At 38.6% G+C, this 12,951-nt stretch overlaps 1 protein-coding gene across 13 annotated transcripts in view; it reads left to right on the forward strand.

Annotated features, from left to right (window-relative positions):
• The window catches only part of R3HDM2 (R3H domain containing 2), a 161,647-nt gene that overhangs the window by 90,266 nt on the left and 58,430 nt on the right, over nt 1-12,951 (forward strand). The window lies entirely within an intron of this gene.

Below are 12,951 nucleotides of genomic sequence, written 5' to 3' on the forward strand. Positions count from 1 at the left end.
TTCAGGTGTTTTTTTTTAAATTTTTTCAAGTTGTTTTATGATTTGGCATATATGGTCTATGTTGGTGATGTTTCATGAGCACTTGAAAAGAATATGCATTTTGTTTATAGTTGGAGTGTTCTGTAAATGTCAACTAGGTCCTGTTGTTTGTTGATTTTATTCAGTTCTTTCTGTATCCTTGCTAATTTTTTTAAGTAATTTTTAAACTTTATTTATTTTTGGCTGTGCTGGGTCTTCATTGCTGTGAGAACTTTCCTCTAGCTGTTCCAAGTGAGGGCTTCTCTCTAGTTGTGGAGCTGGGGCTTGCCATTGCATTAGCTTCTCTTGTTGCAGGGTACAGACTCTAGGCACGTGAACCTCAGTAGTTGAGGCACACAGGCTCAGTAGTTTCAGCTCCCAGGCTCTCGAGTACAGGCCCAGTAGCTGTGGCCCATGGGCTTAGTTGCTCTGCAGCATGTGGGATTTTCCCTGACCAGGGATCAAACCGGTGTCTCCTGCATTGGCAAGTGGATTCTTCACCCTTGCGCCACCAGGGAAGCCCTGTATCCTTGCTGATTTTTGATCTAATGGTTCTGTCTATTCCTAAAAGAAGGGTGTTGAAATATTTAGTTGTAATTGTGCATGTCTGTTTTTCATTTGAGGACTTCCCTGGGTCTCAGCAGGAAAGAATTTGCCTGCTATGTAGGAGACATGGGTTCAGTCCCTGGGTTGGGAAGATCCCCTGGAAAAGGAAATGGCCACGTAGTCCAGAGGTTGCCTGGGAAATCCCATGGACAGAGGAGCCTGGCAGGCTGCAGGCCATGGGGTCACAAAAGAGTCAGACATGACTCAGCAAGTGACCAACAACAACAATATTTCATTTCAGTTATTAGTTTTTGTTTTGTGTGTTATGAAGCTGTGTTGGTAGACATTTATAATTGTTGTCATCTTGGTGAATTGTCCCTTTTTATCATAATGTCTACTTTGTCTGATACTGATTTAGCCCTTCCAGCTTTTTTTGGCTAGTATTTGTATAGTGTATCTTTTTCAACCTTTTAAAATTTAAATTGATATTTATTTTTTGGAACAATTTTAGGTTTACAGAAAAATTGAGCAAAAAGTACACAGAGTCCCATATGCCATTCTTCTCCAATAGACACATGGTTTCCCTGTTAACACATTATTTACTGGGGGATTTTTCAGAAACTAATGCCTGTGGCTGGCAATTTGTTACGTAAGTGCATACTGAAAAATCTCCAGTCAGTAACACTTGGATAACAAAAGACATATTCATACATCTCTGGTCAATAATGTGTTAATAACCATTTTGCTTTACTGTGGCATATGAGTTACAGTTGATGAGCCAATAGTGATATGTTATTGTTAACTAAAGTCTGTAGTTTAATTTAGGTTTCACTCTTTGTATTGTACAGTTCTCTGGGTTTTGACAAATATGTGTCATGTATCCACTATTAAAATATCATACAGAATAGTTTATTCCATTTCCTTTTAACTGACCTATATCACTATATTTGAAGTGGCTTTGTAATTTATTTGAACAGTCTCTCTTTAATTGGCATATTTAGACCATTTACATTTAATGTAATTACAGATATTTTAGATTTAGGTGTATCATCTAATTTGGTTTTTGTTGTTGCTTCTGTTTTTAAACTGTGAGGATCCCCTCTTCCTGCCTTTTGAGTCATTTGAACATTTTGTAGTATTTCGTTTTAATCATTCATGTTTGTCTTCTAATTATTCATGTTTGTCTTTAAGGTTTTGGCCATCTTTGTATAATTTTTTATTGGTTGCTCTAGGGATCTATCTCTTGCTCTTTTTTCTCTCAGAATACACATGCAAACACAAATATACACATACGTATGTGTATGTGCAGTGCACGTCTCTCAGTTGTGTCCGGCTCTTTGGGACCCCATGGACTATACAGTCCATGGAATTCTCCAGGCCAGAATACTGGAGTGGGTAACCTTTCTATGCACACCTAACTTTTAACAATCTACTTAGATTTACTATTTCACCATTTCAGTTGGAATGTCAAAACCTTTCCAGGTTCCTAATGTTACAGTTGTCCTGTCCATTACGATTATCTGCTGCTGCTGCTAAGTCACTTCAGTCATGTCCGACTCTGTGTGACCGCATCGACGGCAGCCACCAGGCTCCCTCTTCCCTGGGATTCTCCAGGCAAGAACTATGGAGTGGGTTGCCATTTCCTTCTCCAGTGCATGAAAGTGAAAAGTGAAAGTGAAGTCGCTCAGTCATGTCCAACTCTTAGCGACCCCATGGACTGCGGCCTACCAGGCTCCTTACATTTATCTACATACATTGAAAACTTAATGAGATAATCTTATAGTTCTTGTTTTCAAACATCAAAATATGTTTTAAAGAACTAAATAGGAGAAGAATATTATATGTAACTAGACGTCTAGCATTTTTGTTTCTCTTTCCTCATTCCTGGTATTCCACGTCTTTCTGTATTGTTTCCCACTTTTCTGAACTATCTTCGTTGGTCATTGTAGAGTAGGTTTGCTGACAGTTCTCTTAGTTTTTCTTCATCTGAGAATGTCTTTTGTCATTTTTATTACTTAAGGGTCTTTTCTCTGGACACACGATTCTGTGTTTATGGTTCTTTCCTTTAAGCACGGTAGGGATGTTCTACTTTGTTCTAGTCTTAATAGGTTCTGATGAGAAATATGCAGTCATTCAGGTCATTGTTCCCTTAGTAAGTCCTGCATCATTTCTGTCTTATTACTTGCCAAGATTTGTTCTTTGTCTGTAGTTTTTAACCTGTTAGATTGTGATGAATCCAGGAGTGGATTTTATTGTGTTTATCCTGTTTGGGGATTTCTGAGCTTCTTAACTCTGTAGGTTTATGTCTTCTGTCAAGTTTGTGAAGCTTGCAGCCATTATTTCTTAAATTGTTTCACCACACTTTCTCCCCTGCTTCTGGGATACAGATAGCCCAGATATTAGGCTTTTTTGTATTATTTTACAGGCCTGTGATAATCTGTACTTCCTGCCTCAATCTTTTCTCTCTTTATTGTACATATTTGGTATTGATTCATATTTGGTATTTCTATTGAAATTTGATTTGTCTTCAATTGGAATTTGATCTGTCTTCAGATTCACTGACTCCTCCCTCATTTCTGTTCTGCTATTGAACTCATCAAGTGAGTGTATATGTTTTTGTTGCTTTATTTTTTAGTTCTAAAATTTCCATTTGGTTCCTTTTTATAGCTTCTGTTTCTTTCCTGAAACATTCTGTTAGTTTCAGGAGTGATTTCTCTGCATTTTGACAACATTTTTTGTAATAGATGATTTAATAGCTGTCAGAGAATTTCTTCATATATGTCAACTTCATGTTGCATCTATTCATCTCTCTTCGTATACAGATTGAGATTATTTTGCTTCTAAGTAATTTTGGATCATATCCTGAAATTTTTGAATATTATAAGGATCTGGATCTTGTTAAACGCTGTGGCAAATGTTGTCTTTTATTTTAGCAGACACTTGACCTGGTTGGGTTCAGCTTACAAATTCTGTCCAGCCTCCAGTGGATGGTGATTCCAAAGTTGTTTCAGTTTTCTTAGCTTTTGCAGTGCTGTTTAGATCTGCTTTGCATGTGCGCTGCCCATTAACTCATATGGGACTTGTGTGTGTGTTAGTTGCTCAGTTGTATCTGACTCTTTGTGATCCCATGGACTGTAGCTCACCAGGTTCCTCTGTGCATGGAATTCTCTGGGCAAGAATGCTGGAGTGGGTTGCCATTCTTTCCCCCAGGGGATCTTGCCAACCCAGGGAGTGAACCTGGGTCTCCCATATTGCAGGTGGATTCTTTACCATTTGAGCCACCAGGAAAGCCCCCATATGGGCCTTGGTTGGTGGCTATTCTCATAGTTCAAACAGTTAGGAGATACATGGTAAATTACTTTGGATATGAAAGGTCATTATGAGAACATCTCAAATAGTTCTGAAAAGAAGGTATACATACTGTAGCACGTATGTACTAAATCTGTATGTGAATCTGGGTGACTTGTACTATTTTTGCAAATCTCTGTATGTTAGAAACTTCTCAAAAATTTGGAGGCAGAAAAAATACATATATATATATGTATATGTATATGTCAGAAACATGTGGTCCATTTGGCCCTTCAGGATCAGCTTTTTCAAAACCCCCAGTGGCTTCTCATCTCATTCAGAGTAAAAGCCAGACTCCTCCCTTTTTTTCCTTCTTCCATATGACCTTTAATTTATTTATCTTACATTCCTAGAACTCATTGTAGTGTTTGGCCTGTAGTAAGAACACAAACACAGAACAGACATGTTTGTATGAATGACTTGACTAGTTGTGTCTCTGTGACAGATTTTATTGTTTTTCTCAGCATGTCTGAACCCCACTTATATGTTACTTTGTGATTTTGCAGACCTTGCACCACCTACAATGTCTGTTACTTGCCTACTCCCTTTTGTTAGGCTCTTAAAAATTAGGACCTAATTAAAAATTTTTTTTTAATTCTTAAAAATTATGTCCCAGAGCCATACATGCTTTCAAGAACTATTACTCTTCTTTCCTGGTGTCTTTTGTACCACTTCATTTTAATCTTTTTATCCTCATCTCCACCCATGTGCTGTACTCTCATTCTTTTTCATCAGTTCTGTTATTGAGTTACCTTCATGGTTTCCTCATTACACCCATTTTATAGCCCGTCTTTTCCCCATCATTCTGGGGGCAGATATGGGAGAAGGAACAGATAGCCGCTAGTATCCTGTGTTCAAACTGAAAAATGATTATTACATATAGCTTGCTGAAAAGAAAATTCTTTTTATGTAGATTTGCCCTTAGTTTCTAAAGTCCAGCCCAGTAGCTTTTTGGCAAAGACCATTTCTCGGACTTCATTTATTTTGCAAGTGAGAAAAAGGCCAAATAAGTTTAAACGTGAACTTATAATTCAATACACATCTGTGACTCATTATTCTTCTGTAATAAGACTGTTTCGGCATCTCAGCATGTATAGCCAAAAAGAGCTGGTGCTGTGTCTTTAAAAACTATCCTCCGAGCAGTGTGGAAGCAGGCATGTCACTGAAGTGCTTGAATGAGAGCGAGAAGAGGAGGTAGAAGGGGGTGCTCTTATAGCCTCTGTGTGTGTGTGTGTGTGTGTGTGTGTGTGTGTGTGTCTTTCCCTGCGCGCGCACATGAGTGTGACTGTTGGCAGAGCTCTGGGTGACATCCCTTCTGAACAGCTGGGCCATGGTCGGCTTCAGAGCTGCTTGTCAGAGCAATTAGCTTGCTAGAGACGCAGCAGCAAGGATCAGTAGCATTTCATTCAAGGGTGAAGGGGGTGGGAGGGGACTGTGGGCGGGGGTAGAGGCACAGGTTTCCCAGAAGGAATTTCTTCCGGCAAAATTCCGACAGAACAGACTCTTACAATGAGGTCTCCATTAATAATGTGAGCTCGCTGTTGGTTTAAGTGCAGATCCATCTGGGGTGAGTTTTGGATAATTTTCTGTCTTTTATATAAAAGTCCTTGAACTCCACAGACTGGGTAGGGGAAAAGCTAGAAAGATATCTTTTGTATCTTGGCCAATTTAACTGTATAATACATTTAGGGAAATAACATAATTTTCAAATGTTAAGTTTTTGAGGATTTTTGTTTTTTATCTTGAAAACATTTTAAAAATTAGGTTTGCTAGAACTTCTCTGTAGTCAGAGTCTACCTTTTCTATGGCTATTTCAAGTGATGCTTCATTCAGATTCAGCTTATGAGAATAGTGGTGATTTCTGTTCTTTTCGATGATGCTGTTGACGCACATTGCAGGAAGCAGGGAATCCCCTATAAATATCTTTTACTGTGTCATTCCACAGCTATCCACACCCAGTTGGTAAATATGTCTCTCTGTCCTATGTCTTTACATAACTGTCCCCTAGTCTTTAAATGTGTTAAAAAGAAACATGTCGCCTTTGCTGTGTCTAGGAAGCTTTTTTGATTATGAACATCTAAGGAGAATTTATTCAGCCTTTTTAGTGAAACGTGCCTTGTGACATTGAGGTTGTCATAAGAATTTCCTGTGGGTTTACTGCTTCTTATTTTGGATTACTTGTTTGTTTCTTATAATTGGTTTGATTTTGTTTGCTGCCCTTGGTTTCTAAAGGGTGTAGAGATGGGATTCCCTCTACCTCCAGTGACGTAGTGATTTTGTTTGCAGTCTTTTTCTTCTGAAAGGGAGGGGACAGAAAGAGGAAGAAGAAAAATCCATCTGAAGCGGTGCGTTCTCCCATCTATGCCTTGATGATAACTGGGTACCGTTGAACAGAACTGAAGCCAGAGTGGGATGCTGTTAATGACAGGGATGCTATTTTGTTTCTTGCCTTTTAGAATAGGCTGAGCCCAAAGTCAGGATTGCTGAAGCAGAGTGCCTGAATTAACCCTTTATGTCCTGCTGCTAATGAATTTTACTTAATTGACTTTTCTAAGTATGGAATCAAAAGGGGGCTCATAAAGAGATTTCTTGAACCTACCAAACATGAGTAATTCTAGGTGGGGTTTTGGAATTTGAAATTTTTCTACTTTATTTGCGCTGGTCCTGAGCAGGCGGTTTGTACACTATTTCTTAGACCTCAAAAATAGATAGTTATATAAAATTGCTTGCCACAGTAGTAGAGTGAAACTCTCGGTTTGAATGTATGCAGCTAAAGCAAAGACTTAGGAAGAAATTGTTATACTCTTAGGTGTGCATCTAACTTACCTTTTTTTGGGTGAAGTTTTTGGACTTCCACTTTCTCTTTATGCAACTCTATTTTAATAATCTGACCTCTGGAGGGCTGCCTGCAGAGGCCAGTGTGAACATTGTACAGTAGACTAGAGCCTGGGGATATTTTGGGTTTGCCTGTATTTGGATCTAATATGTGTGTGGATGCAGTATGTTGAAAAGTGCCTTTAAGAACTTGCTGGCTTATTTTCTATCCTGATATTCTTTTCTTTTCTGTGGTTTCATTTATTCTAAGTTCTTCATGTGAAGTGAAAAGAGTAATATCTGCTTTTAGCTTACATTATACCGCCCTATTTTTATGGTAGTTCAGTTGTATTAATATTTATTACAGCCATAAATATTTCAAACTAACAAAATTCTAATTTTATTTGGAAATAAGTAGGGGTAAGTAAAGAAATAGAGTCTTCGGGTAAGCCAAGAGCATTCTGAAAGAATAACCTATTTAGAAGCTTGCAAGAGACCAGGGCTATAAGGGTTAATAGAAATTCCACCGCATCCTTGCATCTAAATGTTGCAGCAAATATGTGGATAATTTCTTGCTAGCTTTTCAGGAAACCCCTGTGGTGGACAACCCTCATTAATCGTTGCCAGGAGACTGCTCTGACGTCACTGGGAGCGGTTCCCCGTCTGCAACGAGGACAGGAATAGCCTTTGAGGGGGAAGAAAGCTGCTGTGAAGTTAAAGATGATGGTTTTGTTAACTTGGTTTTCCTTCCATTTGGGAGTGGGTGGGATAGGCTGAAAGTCTTTCTTAAATGTTTCCGTCATTAGCATTGGAAAATTTACTGAGAGATCTTTTTGTTTCAACTAAAAGTACCTTCTTATTTAATCTTTGTTTTCTAACCATCAAGATTTTAGAAAAGGTCTAGGAAAGAAAAGCTGTGAAAAAATATTGAAATAAGGTTTATTTCTTTTTATCCTTTTTTCACTCACTTCTCCCATCCCCTCAAGAAAAGGAAAAGATCAAAAACTGCTTTTGGAAAAGATGTTTAGCATCACCTTGTTTGTGATAATTAAAATATAATATATGTTGGAAGAACTTTCCAGCAAAATTGAGAGGGACTGTTTCTGTGTCTAAAAGTTACCTTGTAAATACTTCTCTCAGTTCTCCTCTCCTAGCCCACCTGTGGTATGTGTGGTTAGTCGCTCAGTCATGTCTAACTCTGCTAACCTTTGGACTGTATCTTTCCAAGCTCTTCCATCCGTGAAATACTCGAGTGGTTTGCCATTTTCCTCCTTCAAAGGATCTTCCTGACCCAGAGATCGAACCGGTGCCTCCCCTGTCTCCTGCATTGCAGGCTTTACTCTGCTGAGCCGCTGGGGAAGTACCCCTAGCCCACTTACACTCACTGATTTGTAGCCTGTTTAGGAGCTTCTTTTTTTGGAAAAGCATAGACTGTAGCTAAATGCTTAGACTCGGAATTTAGGCTGCCTGAGTTCAGATCCTAGGTATGCCAATTGCTGGTTTTGTGACCTTGGACAGATTACTCAACTGCTCCATTTCTACATATGTAAAATACATGAAATGAAGATAATAATAGTATCCATCTCCTAGGCAATGGCACCCCACTCCAGTACTCTTGCCTGGAAAATCCCATGGATGGAGGAGCCTGGAAGGCTGCAGTCCATGGGGTCGCTGAGGGTCGGACAGGACTGAGCGACTTCACTTTCACTTTTCCCTTTCATGCATTGGAGAAGGAAATGGCAACCCACTCCAGTATTCTTGCCTGGAGAATCCCAGGGATGGGGGAGGCTGGTGGGCTGCCGTCTGTGGGGTCGCACAGAGTCGGACACGACTGAAGTGACTTAGCAGCAGCAGGATTGTTTTGAAGATTGAGAGTTAATTCATGTAAAACCTTTAAGATAGCTTCCTGGACTTAAGTGACTGTTTCCTTTGCCATGTTAAAAAAATTCTAGGATCGTAAATGGACCAAATATCAAATCACAAATATTAAAATACCCAGTATGTCCACGTCCGTTTACCTTCTTTTAATTTTATATTAAAGACTTAGAGTATTACTCTTTTGTGGTTTTTGAGGCTTCCCCCTTTTGGATTGCTCTCTAAACTACCCATGTATACTGACGATAGCTAGTAATGTGTGTAACATTTACTGTGAAGAAAACAGCTTTATATGTAAAGTTTTCTTTCTTCCCTATTAATTTTCTTAGGCCAGTGAATTTTAAGGAGTACTGGGTACATATCTTTTCTAGTGGACTATATGGGGAAGGAGAGTTAATATTATTAAAAAGGAAGGTATAAGTTGAAGAAAAATAAAAAGCAAGAAGCACTGCCCAGGTGAATGTCCTCAAAGTCCAGCCACTGCCAAAGGATGTGCTAAGTGGACATTATGTGTTGCTGGGGGAACGTTGAGAAACACTATAATTAGATAATGTGACTGGCCTTGCTTCTGGAATGAACTAAGGAGGAAATTTTTTTATCTTCAAGACTCTTGGACATATTTATCCTATGGCATTGATGAGAAATGTGAATAAAGATGTAGGTGCACAGATACCCATCACAGCCTTATTTTATTATAAAAATAAACAGCTTCCTGAATATCCAGTAAGAAGGAAATGGTTAAATAAATCATGGTACCAGTATGTAGTAGAATATTGGATAGTTGGTAAAAGTAATTAATAATGGTAGAAATGGTCACAGTTGTAGTAGTAGAAAAAAGCATGGTATTTTAAAAATGTTCTGTATACTGTAAATTACATAAAAATTGTTAGGTGTAGAAACATCCAAATGTATCCGAACATCCAAATTCCACTTGAATATGGAGACCAAGTTTTAAAAAGCATACCTGAAAACATAGGTGTTATTAGTAGCAGTTATCTCTGAGCTACAGAATATGGGTGATTTTTCTTTTCTATTTCTACTTGTGTGTCTTTTCTATAAGTATAAAGCCTATGTGTGTGCTTAGTCGCTCAGTCATGTCTGACTCTTTGCGACCCCATGGACTGTAGCCCGCCATGCTCCTCTGTCCATGGGGATTCTCCAGGCAGGAATACTGGAGTGGGTTGCCATGCTCTCCTCCAGGGGTAACTTTCTGATCCAGGAACTGAACCGGGGTCTCCTGCATTGCAGGTAGATTCTTTTACCAGCTGAGCTACCAGGGAAGCCCATAAAGCCTATAGTACTTCTCTAATCATAAAAGTCTTTCTGTTAGCATCTGAAAGTAAAATTTCAGAATCTGTTAAAGTGAAAATAAATGATGATGTGTAAATGCCTAAGCATAGTGTTTGGAATGCAGTAAATGCTTGATAAACAATAGCTCCTATGTACTGAGGAAGATCACCTCCTGGATCAGAACCCTTTCATACTGGACAGAAGCATTGGTGAGACATATAGCATTTTGTCTGGCCTAGGATATTAAAACAAAACAACTTTTAGGACCAGAGTGAAATGTTTTGGTGTTCTCATATGAAGGTGTAAAGGCAACTGATGTAGAGGGGGCCTAGTAATGATTTTTCTGCAGTGATTTAAAATTTTTTTAGCTTCGATATAATTTATGAGTCCCACTACAGGTTGCTTTTATCCCGTTTCTGGGTTGTCTCCTTAAAAATTCTTAGGAAGCTTGAAACAGTTAAGAATTTCCGTTGCTTCTCATGTTAGTCTGCTCTTATGGACCTCTTGGAACTCAGCTGATGATAAAAAAAGAAATGTAGACTTCCATCTACTTTGGATGTGCTTGGGAACTGAGATGTGCATCTGAGAAGCTACTTTGAACACATGAACGACATTCTGGAAATACACATGGCTATTTTTACTGGGCGGTAGTGTCAGATATTCTTAAACTTTGACTATTTATTTTTCATAATAACTATAGTTCTTAATATGTGACTTGTACAATAAATATATGTTTTAATAAATAGTCACAGAAAAAATGACTGTAGTCTTAACATCATGGCTTGTGTGCCTGAGGCCATTTTCTCTTCCAGAAGGCACAATAAGGTGAATGTACTTAATACTACTGAAGTTTACACTTAAAAATGATTGAAATGGTAATTTTTATGTTACGTGTATTTTACCACCGTTAAAACCAAAAACCCAACAGTGTGAACCAAATGAAAATGTACAGTTTCCCAGCTAAGTTTCTGCCCTGACACCTCAGATTCTGTCTACTTGTTAGCATTCACTTACCTCCATATACCAAAAGATATGTCCCAGAGTTGCTTATTACAGAGATATTGTATCAATTACTAGCAAAAAGCATGTGAGGAAAGGGGGATACCTTATAATACATCAGGTGGGTTTTAGAATATTAATGAGCACCACTAGGGAGAAGGATGTGCTTTTTGGTCTAGTCTCTGTATCTAGTTTATAATTGTCTTGAATCCTCTTTACTTCAAGGAGATCTGCAACTGAGGGTGAAGGAATTGGGACATATGGACTGTGAAGAGCAAATATATTACAGTAGATCTTCCCTATCCATGGGGGATATGTTCCAAGACCCCCCTGTGGATTCCTGAAACCTGGATAGTACCAGGCCCTGTATATGCTATATACTTTTTCTTAGGCATCCATACCTATGAAAAAGTTTAATTTATAAATTAGACATAGTAGGAGATTAACAAAGGCAATTATATTAGTAAAAGTTTTCTTTCTCTCTTAGAATATCTTATTGTACAAATGTAATACCTTTTCCACCTTAAGTACTAAGCACTTACAATGCTTAGCACTTATAATGCACTGGCCATAACTTTTACAGTGACAGCAAAATTAGCACAGTTTTATTTTTCCTTTTTCACAATTTCACAGATGATTCATTCTTAGCAACCTCAGCGTGGTTTTTTTTTTTTTTTTCCCTTATTAAGTTGAGAACTTTTACCTTTTCACCTAAAGGAAGCACTTTATGGCTTCTCTTTGGCATATCCAAATTGCCAGCATTACTACTTGTGTTTTAAGACCATTATTAAGTAAAATAAGGCTTATACGAACGCTAGTATTTGTGATACCATGACGGTTGATCTGCTAACTGAGAAGACTACTAAGTGACAGGTGGGATATGATGGACAAAGGGATGATGCCTGTGTTGGGCAGGACTTAATGGGGTGGCTGGAGATTTCATCGTGCTATTCAGAACAGCACTTATGAATTGTTTATTTCAGGAATTTTCCATTCAATATTTTTGGACTACAGTTGACTGGGTAACTGAAACCATGGAAAGCAAAGCTACAGAATTGGGAGTGGGAGACGGAAACTACTGCATTTCCTCCTTTGGACATAGCAGTTTTTTCTCTATGGATAGTGGAGGCTGATGAGGGAGGGGAGTGTTCAAAAGAGGACAGATACAGAATTATAGAAACTGTATAAACGGACTGATTTGAGAATATCGAAAACAAGAGCCTGAAATCTGTGGAGTTTGATGTTCGTTTTAACATTTCAAAGAAAGTTATGGGAAACTTAAAAAAGTTGTGCTCAGTTGCTTTAGTCGTGTCCTCCTCTTTGTGACCCCGTGGTCTATAGCCAGGCTCCTCTGTCCATGGGATTCTCCAGGCAAGAATACTTGTGTGGGTTACCATGCCCTCCTCCAGGGGATCTTCCTGAGCCAGGGATCAAACCCACATCTCTTGCATCTTCTGCATTGGCAGGCAGATTCTTGACCTACGCAGCCACCTGGGAAGCCCTCTTGCAAAGGTTGGGAGAATTTTTTTTTCTTTTTTTAATATAGCTGCTTTATACTGCTGTGTCAGTTTATGCTGTACAGCAAAGTGAATCAATTACACATATACATATATCCCCTCTTTTTGGATTTCCTTCCCATTTAAGTCACCACGGAGCACCAAGTAGAGTTCCTTGTGCTACACAGTAGGTTCTCATTAGCTGTCTATTTTATACATAGTTGAGTATGTTTATATGTCAGTCCCAACCTCCCAATTCATCCCACCCACCCCTTTCCACCTTGACATCCATACAGTTTGTTCTCTATGTCTGTGTCTCTATTTCAGCTTTGCAAATAAGATCATCTGTATCATTTTTTTAAGATTCCATTAATGTGCAATATTTATTTTTCTCTTTCTGACTTACTTCACTCTTTATGATAGTCACTATGTCTGTGCATGTCGGCAGATGACACAGTTTCATTACAGTGATTAGCAGTCTTAAAATGTTTAGCTTTCTCCATACATTGTAGCACGGGACACTTCAATATTGGAATTTCAGCTAGGCAGCACTTTACTTGTACTA

The sequence above is a fragment of the Budorcas taxicolor genome, chromosome 5 (genome assembly GCF_023091745.1).
Source record: "Budorcas taxicolor isolate Tak-1 chromosome 5, Takin1.1, whole genome shotgun sequence".
Classification (NCBI taxonomy): domain Eukaryota; kingdom Metazoa; phylum Chordata; class Mammalia; order Artiodactyla; family Bovidae; genus Budorcas; species Budorcas taxicolor.